The sequence below is a fragment of the Sparus aurata genome, chromosome 18 (assembly GCF_900880675.1).
Source record: "Sparus aurata chromosome 18, fSpaAur1.1, whole genome shotgun sequence".
Taxonomy (NCBI): Eukaryota; Metazoa; Chordata; class Actinopteri; order Spariformes; family Sparidae; genus Sparus; species Sparus aurata.
Genome location: NC_044204.1, coordinates 12393184 through 12403232, shown reverse-complemented (window position 1 = coordinate 12403232; position 10049 = coordinate 12393184). Strand labels below are relative to the sequence as shown.

The 10049-nt window shown below is 50.0% G+C and overlaps 1 pseudogene; it reads left to right on the top strand.

Annotated features, from left to right (window-relative positions):
- Positions 1-2831: 2831 nt before the first annotated feature.
- LOC115569320 (uncharacterized) lies at positions 2832-5506 on the top strand (annotated as a pseudogene).
- Positions 5507-10049: the final 4543 nt, after the last annotated feature.

Here is a 10049-nt window from a genome sequence, read left to right as displayed (position 1 = left end):
AGGCCACTGGGTAAAATTTGTTGATTTGCCTTTCAGACTGATACCATAGCATCCTCATTTATAATAAGACATGGATTATGTATTAAAACATTTTTTAATACCAAAATCAAGTCAAAGTTATGTTAGAAAGTAGTTTTTGTTAAGTAGGGTTAGGGTGAGGTGATTTTTGTGACACCACACTGAATATTAGTGTTATTTAATATTTCTCCCAATAGAAATTCACCCAAATTATGGCAAAGCACATTTTTTCCATACAAAAAATTGTAGAATTACCAGCAGGAGACCACTGATGTGCGGAGTGATTTTGGTGACACTACACTGAATATTAGTACTACCAAGATCGCCTTCTACCACCTGCGTAATATAGCTAAAAATTAGGTCCTTCCTGTCCACCGCGGATGCAGAGATCCTGATTCATGCCTTTGTTTCGTCTAGGCTTGATTACTGCAATGCCTTATTTTCAGGTCTTCCACGCGAGAGCACCAAAAGTCTTCAAATGGTTCAGAATGCTGCAGCCAGAGTCTTAACACGTACAAGAAAATTTGATCATATTACACCAATCTTAGCATCTCTGCACTGGCTCCCAGTGCATCTAAGATCAGACTTTAAGGTGCTGCTGATGACATACAAAACTGTACACGGCCTTACCCCGTTGTACATGTCAGATCTCATTAAACCATATATTCCAACTCGGGCATTACGCTCTCAAAATTCAGGGCTCCTGATGGTTCCCAGGATCAAAAAGAAGTCAGCTGGCTGCAGGGCTTTTTCCTATCGGGCTCCTTTCCTCTGGAATAACCTCCCAGCTGACATCAGACAATCTGGCTCTGTTGACGGCTTTAAATCTAAACTCAAAACTCACTTCTTCGATTTAGCCTTTAATTAGCCCTGATATCAACTGTAAGCTTCTTCAGTGGGTCGGTGTCAGTCTCAATGAGTTCCTATACTACTAGAGTTACACTGTGCTGCCGACGAGAAACAATCTGTTTATTCTGATAAATACTGCATTTCTCTAACCTTTATTTTTGTTTTCTGTTCCCACAAGCTGCAAGCTGTGTCACTCTCTATAGCTTTCTCCTCCCCTCCTCTTCTCTCTCCTCCTTTTCTTTCTCCTCCTCCCCTCTTTCTTTCAGGCTCCCTTCTGATGGACCACGGCCCCCTGGGACCATCCACCATTTCCGGGCTCCTGCTGCCTTGAAATACTGACTGATCTGGATCGTCACACCCCGGGCTCTCCTGGATCATTACTCTCCTCTGCTTCACTATCTCCTCATATCTTTATTTCTGTAAATCTTGATGCCTCTCTCTGTCTATTACTAATTATCTTGTGTGGCCTGCCCTCTTCCAGGTCAACATGGTGGACAGGAGGTCGTCTGGCTCGGGCTCCACTTGGTGATGCCTCGTCCTGCTCGGTCGTCTCCTGGTTCCACTAACATTGCATAACTTGTATCAGATCTTCTGTTGATGTACCTGTAAACTGTGAATTGTTGCTCTTTTCTGTACACGAACATCTATTGCATGTCTGTCCGTCCTGGAAGAGGGATCCCTCCTCTGTGGCTCTTCCTGAGGTTTCTTCCATTGTTTTTTTTACCCTGTTAAAAGGTTTTTTTTCCATCAACATGTGAAGTTTTTCCTCACTCGAATCGAGGGTCTAAGGACAGAGGATGTTGTTCACTGTACAGATTGTAAAGCCCACTGAGGCAATGTGATTGTGATTTTGGGCTATATAAATAAAATTGATTTGAAATTGATTTGATTAGTGTTATTGAATATTTCTCCCAATAGAAATTCCCCCAAATTATGGCAAAGCACATTTTTTCCAAACAAAAAATTGAAGAATAACCAGCAGGAGACCACTGATGTGCGGAGTGATTTTGGTGACACTACACTCTAAATAATAGTGAAGTTATAGAATTTTTTGTAGTTTCTCTTTTCAGTGTTGCACTTTGTAGACGGTCCCTGCGCCCTCGTCTCACACAGACAGCTGATAATAGAGACCAGAGTTAATGTCCAGACACTCGTTTTGATTAAAATATGGTTGTAGCTCGTTGTCTACCTTACTACGGTAGGAAAGAGCTGTCGTTTGTGTTTTAAGAAGGTTTCACTTATGAGTTATTGATCCGGTAAGTTCGAATCTGTGAATATATTTCCAACTTTACCAAACTAAATCCTACCACATAAGTCAGATATGTATCATGTCAAAACCGGCTGCGCTCGCTCGCTGTGCTGTAAGTTTCGTTCTTCTGTTTTGAGACGCTGCTGCTGTTTGAGAGGCTTTCATCGATGTGATGATGAGACTCCACCTGCGCGAACCGCCAACTCGATGAAGTTACTGTGAGTGACTACTGTGCACTCAGGTGGCTGTAATTAAAGGCAAGCCTGCTATGCTGACCGGGCCAGGGGCACAAAGGCCACTGTGTCCGTACGATGAGTTTTTTTTTAAGCTGCATCAAGGCTAAAGTGCGAGGCAACAGCGGCCATGGCCGCTGTGAAGTTCTCACCCTGCATGCAGTCAATGCACTGTCTCTATATATGGAGTTATCATAACTAAGGTTCAGGAACAGGACCACGCCAGTCCACTCGCTGACCTGCCACCCAGGTCCAGCCACCTCGTCAACCTAACCACCTGCGCCTCATCAATCTAATCACCTGCGCCCAATCAACCCAACCAACCCCACGCTCGACCCCATCACCATTCCAGCCTACATAAGGTAAGCCAAACCATCTCTCTCCCGTTCGTAGCACGTTCTGACACCGTCAAACCAGACAAACAACCAAAAAAACTTCGAAAGATAAACGAAAACAACTTAAACTAAAGAACTCTTACCACGATGGAGCAAGAGCTTTTCCTCAGCCCGTCGGACGACGAGCTCTTTACCGACGGATCCGTCATCCCCGAGACTCCCCAGTCCGCGGCCGTCTCCACTCAGGTAAGTCCAGCCGGGCAGCCAGCACGACCAGCCAGGCAGCCGGCACGCCTGCGCTCCGCCATACATCTCCCCCGGCAGCAACTCGTCCACTACTCCACGTCAAGCGACTCCAACTGGACGCCGCTAACGCCACCACACCACCACAGGGGCCGCAGTCACCCACGTCGCCGCCCAGGTAACAGCCGGTCTCCCAGGCAGCGCACCTCCGACCGTCCATCCTCACGGCGATCGACCCGCAGCCACAGAGCCGCCAGCCTGAGGCGTCCGGCCCCATCAACCAACTCCGCCACTTCCATCAGCGACTGGACAGTCGCCCGCCTCCAGCATGCCCTCAGGGAGAGACGAATCCCATTCCGCCGCTCCGACAACAAAGCCCGGCTATTCCTGCTGCTGACCACCGCCACTTCCGCTCCTGCCATCACACACTCACGGCTGCTCACTCACGCTGCGACTGCTCGTCGAGGTGCAGGCCCATCTGAACATCCTCCTTTTCTATCCCTTTACCCGTCCAAGCCGCCGGCCGCCTCCACCAGTTCAACCAAGGCACATACTGGGGAGCCCTGGACTCCAAGCTCTATTGCAGAGTTTTCGCTGCAAGCCCATCCCTTCCTTGCCACCTCTGCGGGGCTCCAGCACACCCAGCCACAGCATGCGTTGTGTCGGCCCCACTCCCACGTCCCCTCGCCCCGACCACACCAAGCCGACCCCCACACACCGCACCGCCCCTTCTCATCACCCCAAAGCCCGCTCTCACACCACCTTCCAACCCATCATCATCAACCTATGGCTCCTTCCTGCGTGGCGTCGACAAAAAAGGGAAGCCAGTTCTCTTCCAGGGCGGCAGGATGGTCTGCAATAACTTTAACGATTTAGGCTGCAACCTCTGAAGCTGCCGGTTCCTCCACACCTGTTCCTTCTGCGGCGGCGCCCACACCAGATCAACCTGCCCCCACAACCCCACCAAACACGCAACTTGACTAGGCCACCATCTAAAAACACCGATCAACATCTCCGCCCTGAAAACCGCCTTGACTCACCACCCCGACCGCTCCTTCGTCCACTACCTCATCCACGGCTTCACCTTCGGCTTTCATCCAGGATTCATTACCACCCCCGACTCCTCATTCAACTGCCACCACCTACAATCCGCACTCACCGAACCTGACACAGTGGACACACTTCTTCAGAAAGAGCTCAAGGACGGCTTCATGATCAGACCATTTTCCAGCCCCCCCTTCCCCATCTATCACATCAGCCCCATCGGCATCGCCACGAGAAAATATTCCGGCAAGAAGAGGCTAATCATCGACCTCTCCTCACCCCACGGCACCACCACCCCAAGCATCAACAGCCTCATCCCCAGCCCAGATTTCTCCATGAATTACACCACCATCACCCACGCCATAAACCTCATCAGTCTTGCCGGCCAAGGAGCCTGGCTGGCAAAGGCGGACATAACCAGCGCCTTCAAAGTCCTGCCAATCTATCCAGAGTTCTGGAAATTCTTCGGCGTGTCCTGGAAAGGCCAGTTTTACTTTTCAGTCAGCCTAACCTTCGGATGCAGGAGCAGCCCCAAAATTTTCGACTCACTCTCCGAAGCCCTTTGCTGGATATTGCTCAACAACCACCACCTGCCTTACATCGTCCACCTCCTGGACGATTTCTTGACAGTCACCCCGCCATCCTCCCCCCCAGCACAGGGACTCTCCACCCTCAAGTCAACCTTCCACCTACTCGGCATCCCCCTTTCCCCCGAGAAGACCTCAGGACCCAGCACATCCCTGGAATTTCTTGGCATTACACTCGACACAATCACCTTCCAAGCCTCCCTGCCAACCGACAAGCTGCTTCGCACATCCTTGTTCATTTCCAATTTTCTCCTCGCCCACTGCTGCACCAAGCGACAGCTTCTTTCCCTGCTCGGACAATTTTGCCATCCGCATCATCCCACAGGGCCGCTCCTTCATCTCCCACCTGCTATCCCTGTCCACCGCCATTCCATCCCTCCACGACCACATCACTCTGGATAACCCATGTAAAATGGAGTTGAGGATGTGGAGAGATTTTCTTTCATCCAGGAACGGCATTTCATTCTTCTATGACGACCACACCACCCAACCGGAAGACATCCAGCTTTACACCGACGCAGCACCATCAGTTGGCTTCGGAGGCTATTACGGCGGCAGATGGTTCGCCTCCGCTTGGCCCCCAGAACTCTCTTCACTCTCCCCTTCCTCCACCCTCTTCGAACTCTACCTGGTCATAATCGCACAATCCTTTGGGGGCACGAATGGTCAAGAAATGCCATCCTCATCCACTCAGACAACCTCACAGCCGTCGACATCATCAACAAAGGTCGCTAACAATCACTAGACATCATGCAATTTATCCGACTCCTCACCCTAATCTCGGCCCATCATCACTTCATCATTCGCGCAGCTCACATTCCCGGCCATTTGAACTGCATTGCTGATTCCTTATCCCGGTTCTCTTTTCAGAAGTTCAAGTCCTTGGCGCCAGGCTTGGACCCCCACCCGACACCAGTCCCACCATTTTCAGCAACCATCTACCCGTAAACCTGCACCTCCTCCACCTCGTCGCCTCATCCCAGCACGCTATCTTGAAGAGTCTGTCACCGAACACCTGTCATCTTATCACAGCGGTTGGTGCCGCTTCAAGTCATTCCACGCCCTCCACCACCTTCCCTTTCCTTCCTTTGACCTCCTCACGATAACCAGCTTCATCACCTACGCCCACACGGTTCTCAAAATCAGAACATCCACCATCCACGTATACCTCAGCGGCATCAACCTCTTTGCCAAACTGCTCTCCGGGGCGCCGTCCCCCTCCATTTCTCATCCCCAGGTCACCATGCTGATCAAAGGCCTACGCAAAGCAGAACCCCAGCTCGCACCTAAACGCTTACCCCTAACCATAGACCTCCTCGCCCGTTGCATCCTCACCCTCCGCTCAGGATATTCATCGCCATTCATCGACTCAACCCTCCAGTCCAAGTTCCTCCTGGCATTCTTCGGCTTCCTGAGATGCTCACAATTCACCTCCGCCACTGCTACCCACGATCCCTCTCGACACGCAACCCTCTCCGACATCTCCTTCCATTCCCACGACACCCTCCGGTTCAACCTCAAACGAAGCAAGACCGACCAGCTCGGCATCTCTCATCCCATCTTTCTCTTCCGACTAAACTCTTACCTAAGCCCTTACGAACCCATCCTGGCATACCTACACCAGAGATGAGCGCGCCACTCTTCTCCGCACGATCCCCTCTTCATCACCGAAGATGGCAGAGTCGCCACGCACTTCTGGTTTCACCATCATCTCCGCCAGATACTCGCCAAATCAGGGATCTCCCCCGAACTCTACTCTGGCCACTCTTTCCGCATAGGAGCCGCCACCACCGCCTCGAGACAAGGAATCACCGAACACACCATCAAAGTCCTTGGTCGTTGGTCCTCCCAAGCCTACAGCAACTACATCCACAGCCACCTCCGCGACATTCGTCAAGCCCACGCTAGCATCTCAGTAGCACCCTTTGGGGGAAGATGAAGCCACGCCCGTAAGGACGCGCGCTCATCGAGCCGTACCCCCACTCTGAGTCTCGATCGTCTCCCCCCCCCTCGGTCACATGATGGCTCGACAACCCACGGCCCCCCCCCCTTTTTCATCCACCGACCCCGACTCCCTTTTCCTCATCCAACCCCCTGACCCCTCTTCTTCATCCAACCCCCTCGACCCCCCCCCTTTTCGTTCCGTCCTCTCCAATCTTCTCAATACATAAATAAACTATTTCAACTGTTAAACTTGGCGTGGTCTTGTTAGTGAAATGGAGTTATCATAACTAAGGTTCAGGAACAGGACCACACCAGTCCACTCGCTAACCTGCCACCCAGGTCCAGCCACCTCGTCAACCTAACCACCTGCGCCTCATCAATCTAATCACCTGCGCCCAATCAACCCAACCACCTCCACGTTCGATCCCATCACCATTCCAGCCTACATAAGGTAAGCCAAACCATCTCTCTCCTGTTCGTCGCACGTTCTGATAATCCTCCCCCCCAGACCCTCTCTTTCTCCACCAACCCCTCTCACAGGACCACTGGCAGCCCAGCCCTCGTCACCACCATTTCACGGCAAGGAGACACCAGAGCAGGGACCCGGGCCATCCAGCACACGAGCGGGGGGGAAGATGAAGCCACACCCGTAAGGACGCATGCTCATCGAGACGTACCCCCACTCTGAGTCTCGATCGTCTCCCCCCCCTTGGTCACATGATGGCTCGGCAACCCGCAGCCCCCCCCCCCCCCCCCCCCCCCCTTTTCATCCACCGACCCCGACTCGCTTTTCGTCATCCAACCCCCCGACCCCTCTTCCTCATCCAACCCCCTCGACCCCCCCCCCTTTTAGTTCCGTCCTCTCCAATCTTTTCAATACATAAATAAACTATTTCAACCGTTAAACTTGGCGTGGTCTTGTTAGTGAATGAAATGTCATCTGATCGGCCTGATTTGATCTATTTTGAGAACTCCGATCAAAACTGATAAAGGCATTATCAGCTGATTGCGATCGGTTACCGATCGATCTGTGCATCTCGAATCTTAACCAATGTCACACAGGTGTAAATTGTGTTTTGCCGATTTTTGCAGACCAAAACTTTTTTAAGAGGTACACTTCAGACTGATGGGTTATGAGGACCCTCTGGTGTTTCAATGTATGATCGTCCTTTCTTTACAACAAGCATGAAATAATGTCAACCATTTTGCTGTCTCAGTAGCTAACTAGCTGGCTAGCTAATTCTACAACGTTATTGCTGATTTTGAACGGCCGCCCCTCCATGTATTCTAATAGTGCATTCCCCATTTGATGGCCCCCAAAATTTAACTTGAGTCTAGCAGTGAAGTTACTGCAGTTGATGCAGCTCCTCCAATATCAGTGCTGACTGGCAGGGTAGGAGCAGGGATTGCTGAGGTTAGCCTTTTAAGCACCGTTAACATTGGTAACAAAGCAGTGTTCTTTTTTCATTTGCTGGCTTGGTTGATAGCTCACAAATCATTCAGAACTTGGTTAATGGTATTGTGACAATCCCTGGATTGCTCCTGTGACATGAGATAAATCACCACAGCTGAAGACGCCATGTTGGAAATGTCTAGTTGTGACGTAACTGATGAGGTGTGAGGGTTGAAGGTTTGTCACTGAGGTACAATTTCACTTTCTCTCTCGCCCGACCTCACACTGTCAATACGTACCTTTTGTTTTCACCATGTCATCAACACTAGAAATGCAACTGTACTATCACTATGCTCTTTTATTATTCAAGATGATAGAAATGATATCCAGCTACAAAAAAAAAAGCCTAAAAAGCTGGCAGCTATAGCGGATGTAAATAGAGTTGAGGGATGCACACTAGTCTTACTGGTGTGATCTGGCAGGTTTTCAGAACATTGCAGACCAGCTCATTGAAAGTAGTTGCAGGTCTCCAATCATTGGTCTGAGCAGGGCTCAAACTTACTTGCCAGAGGTATCAACAGTCATGTTCCATCAATGAAGGTTAAGGGGATATTCCGGCGTAAATTCCATACTTGTCTTGCCTACCAGTTCATAGCAGTTATTATCGAGAGCTGACAGAGAAAAGAAGGGAATTGAGCATTTCTAACTGCACTCTGTAATCGACTCATCAGGGCTACCCCACAACAAGCAAGTTGCTGCAGGAGAATGGTGAGTTGTGTTGTCTTTTCAATAAAAGCTAGTAGATGTTTGATGCCTTGAACTATGTGATGGGACCCTATGTGTACTGTTGCTGAAGTTTGGTTATGTTCTGAGCATTATTTGTGGATATTAGTGGCTTTTTGATGGCGATTTCTTGGTTGGAGGCATAGTCTGCAGTGTACTGTTATCGTGCGGTCTTTTCTGAGGTTGCTAAAACTACATAAGCTAGTGGTCGTCACGGTGTGTTAGACCATGGATTAAACTGGAATATCCCTTTAAGCAGTTATGGGCAGTTTAAAATCAAGAGTGATACATGTCTATCAAGTTTGATACTGGAATAGGCTACATTAAGCAGATGCTTTTGTCCAAAGCGACTTACAGTAATCCATACATTCATTCATACACTGTTGGCGATGGCTGCCATGCCATGTAGTGACCAGTGCATCAAGGGCAGTTTTTGGGGTTCAGTATCTCGCCCAAGGACACTTCCACATGCAGAGAAGGCAGGGAATTTAACCAGCGACTTTCCGATAACAAGACACTGGGTCTACCCCTGAGCTACAGCCAAATGGACGGGGACTGTTGGGCCTTGGCAGAGATATGCACTGTACTGGGCGCCTCTACAAAGCTCAGCAGTGAATACTGCCCCCACACCTCCCTGGATCTCCACCTCCCCACCCATCACACACACACACACGCACACATACATACATACTGAGCAAACCTACACACAACAGCACTGCACCTAAGGGTGTGAATGCACAAGCCGCTCAGCGAGTGAAAGGCTTTGGTGTAATAAATAAAGTGTTTTTTATTCCACACCGGATCAGCTCATTCAGCGAGCACCTTGTAAGTCATTAAAACATGTTCATCAAAAAGCATTTTCTTCCCCCTTTTGTGTACTTCCCAAACAGCGCCGCGAGCAGCGAAGCACGGTGCCAGGAAACTGGGTCAGTGGCTTTTCACGTGTTATGAGTTCAAGCGTCTCTTCATTAAGGAAAAAAAATAAATAAAAAGAAACAATAGCGAGCGACCCATTTCTGGAAGAGCTTCCGCAGTGATTGCAGGTATGTGACGACAGGGAGGGGGGAGAGAGAGAGACAGAACAAGAGAGAGTGAGAGAGACAGTGTGCATTGGTGTGTGCGCGATGGAAAAGCAGAGGGACGGGAGCAGAGAAGTTTGTGTTTCGGCTGTGAAGCCTGATGTGCAGAGGGATGGAAAGAGGGTGAGAAAGAGTGTGTGTGTGTGTGTGTGCATGTTTGCCCTCCCTCCCTCCCTCCTGTGCCGGTCCAGTCAGGGTTATATCAGGTGTATTTCTTTCTGCATCATTCCTCCCTCAGGCCATCCCTTCATTTCAACTCAACCTGCTCGAATCAAAGACACACAGTTAATTT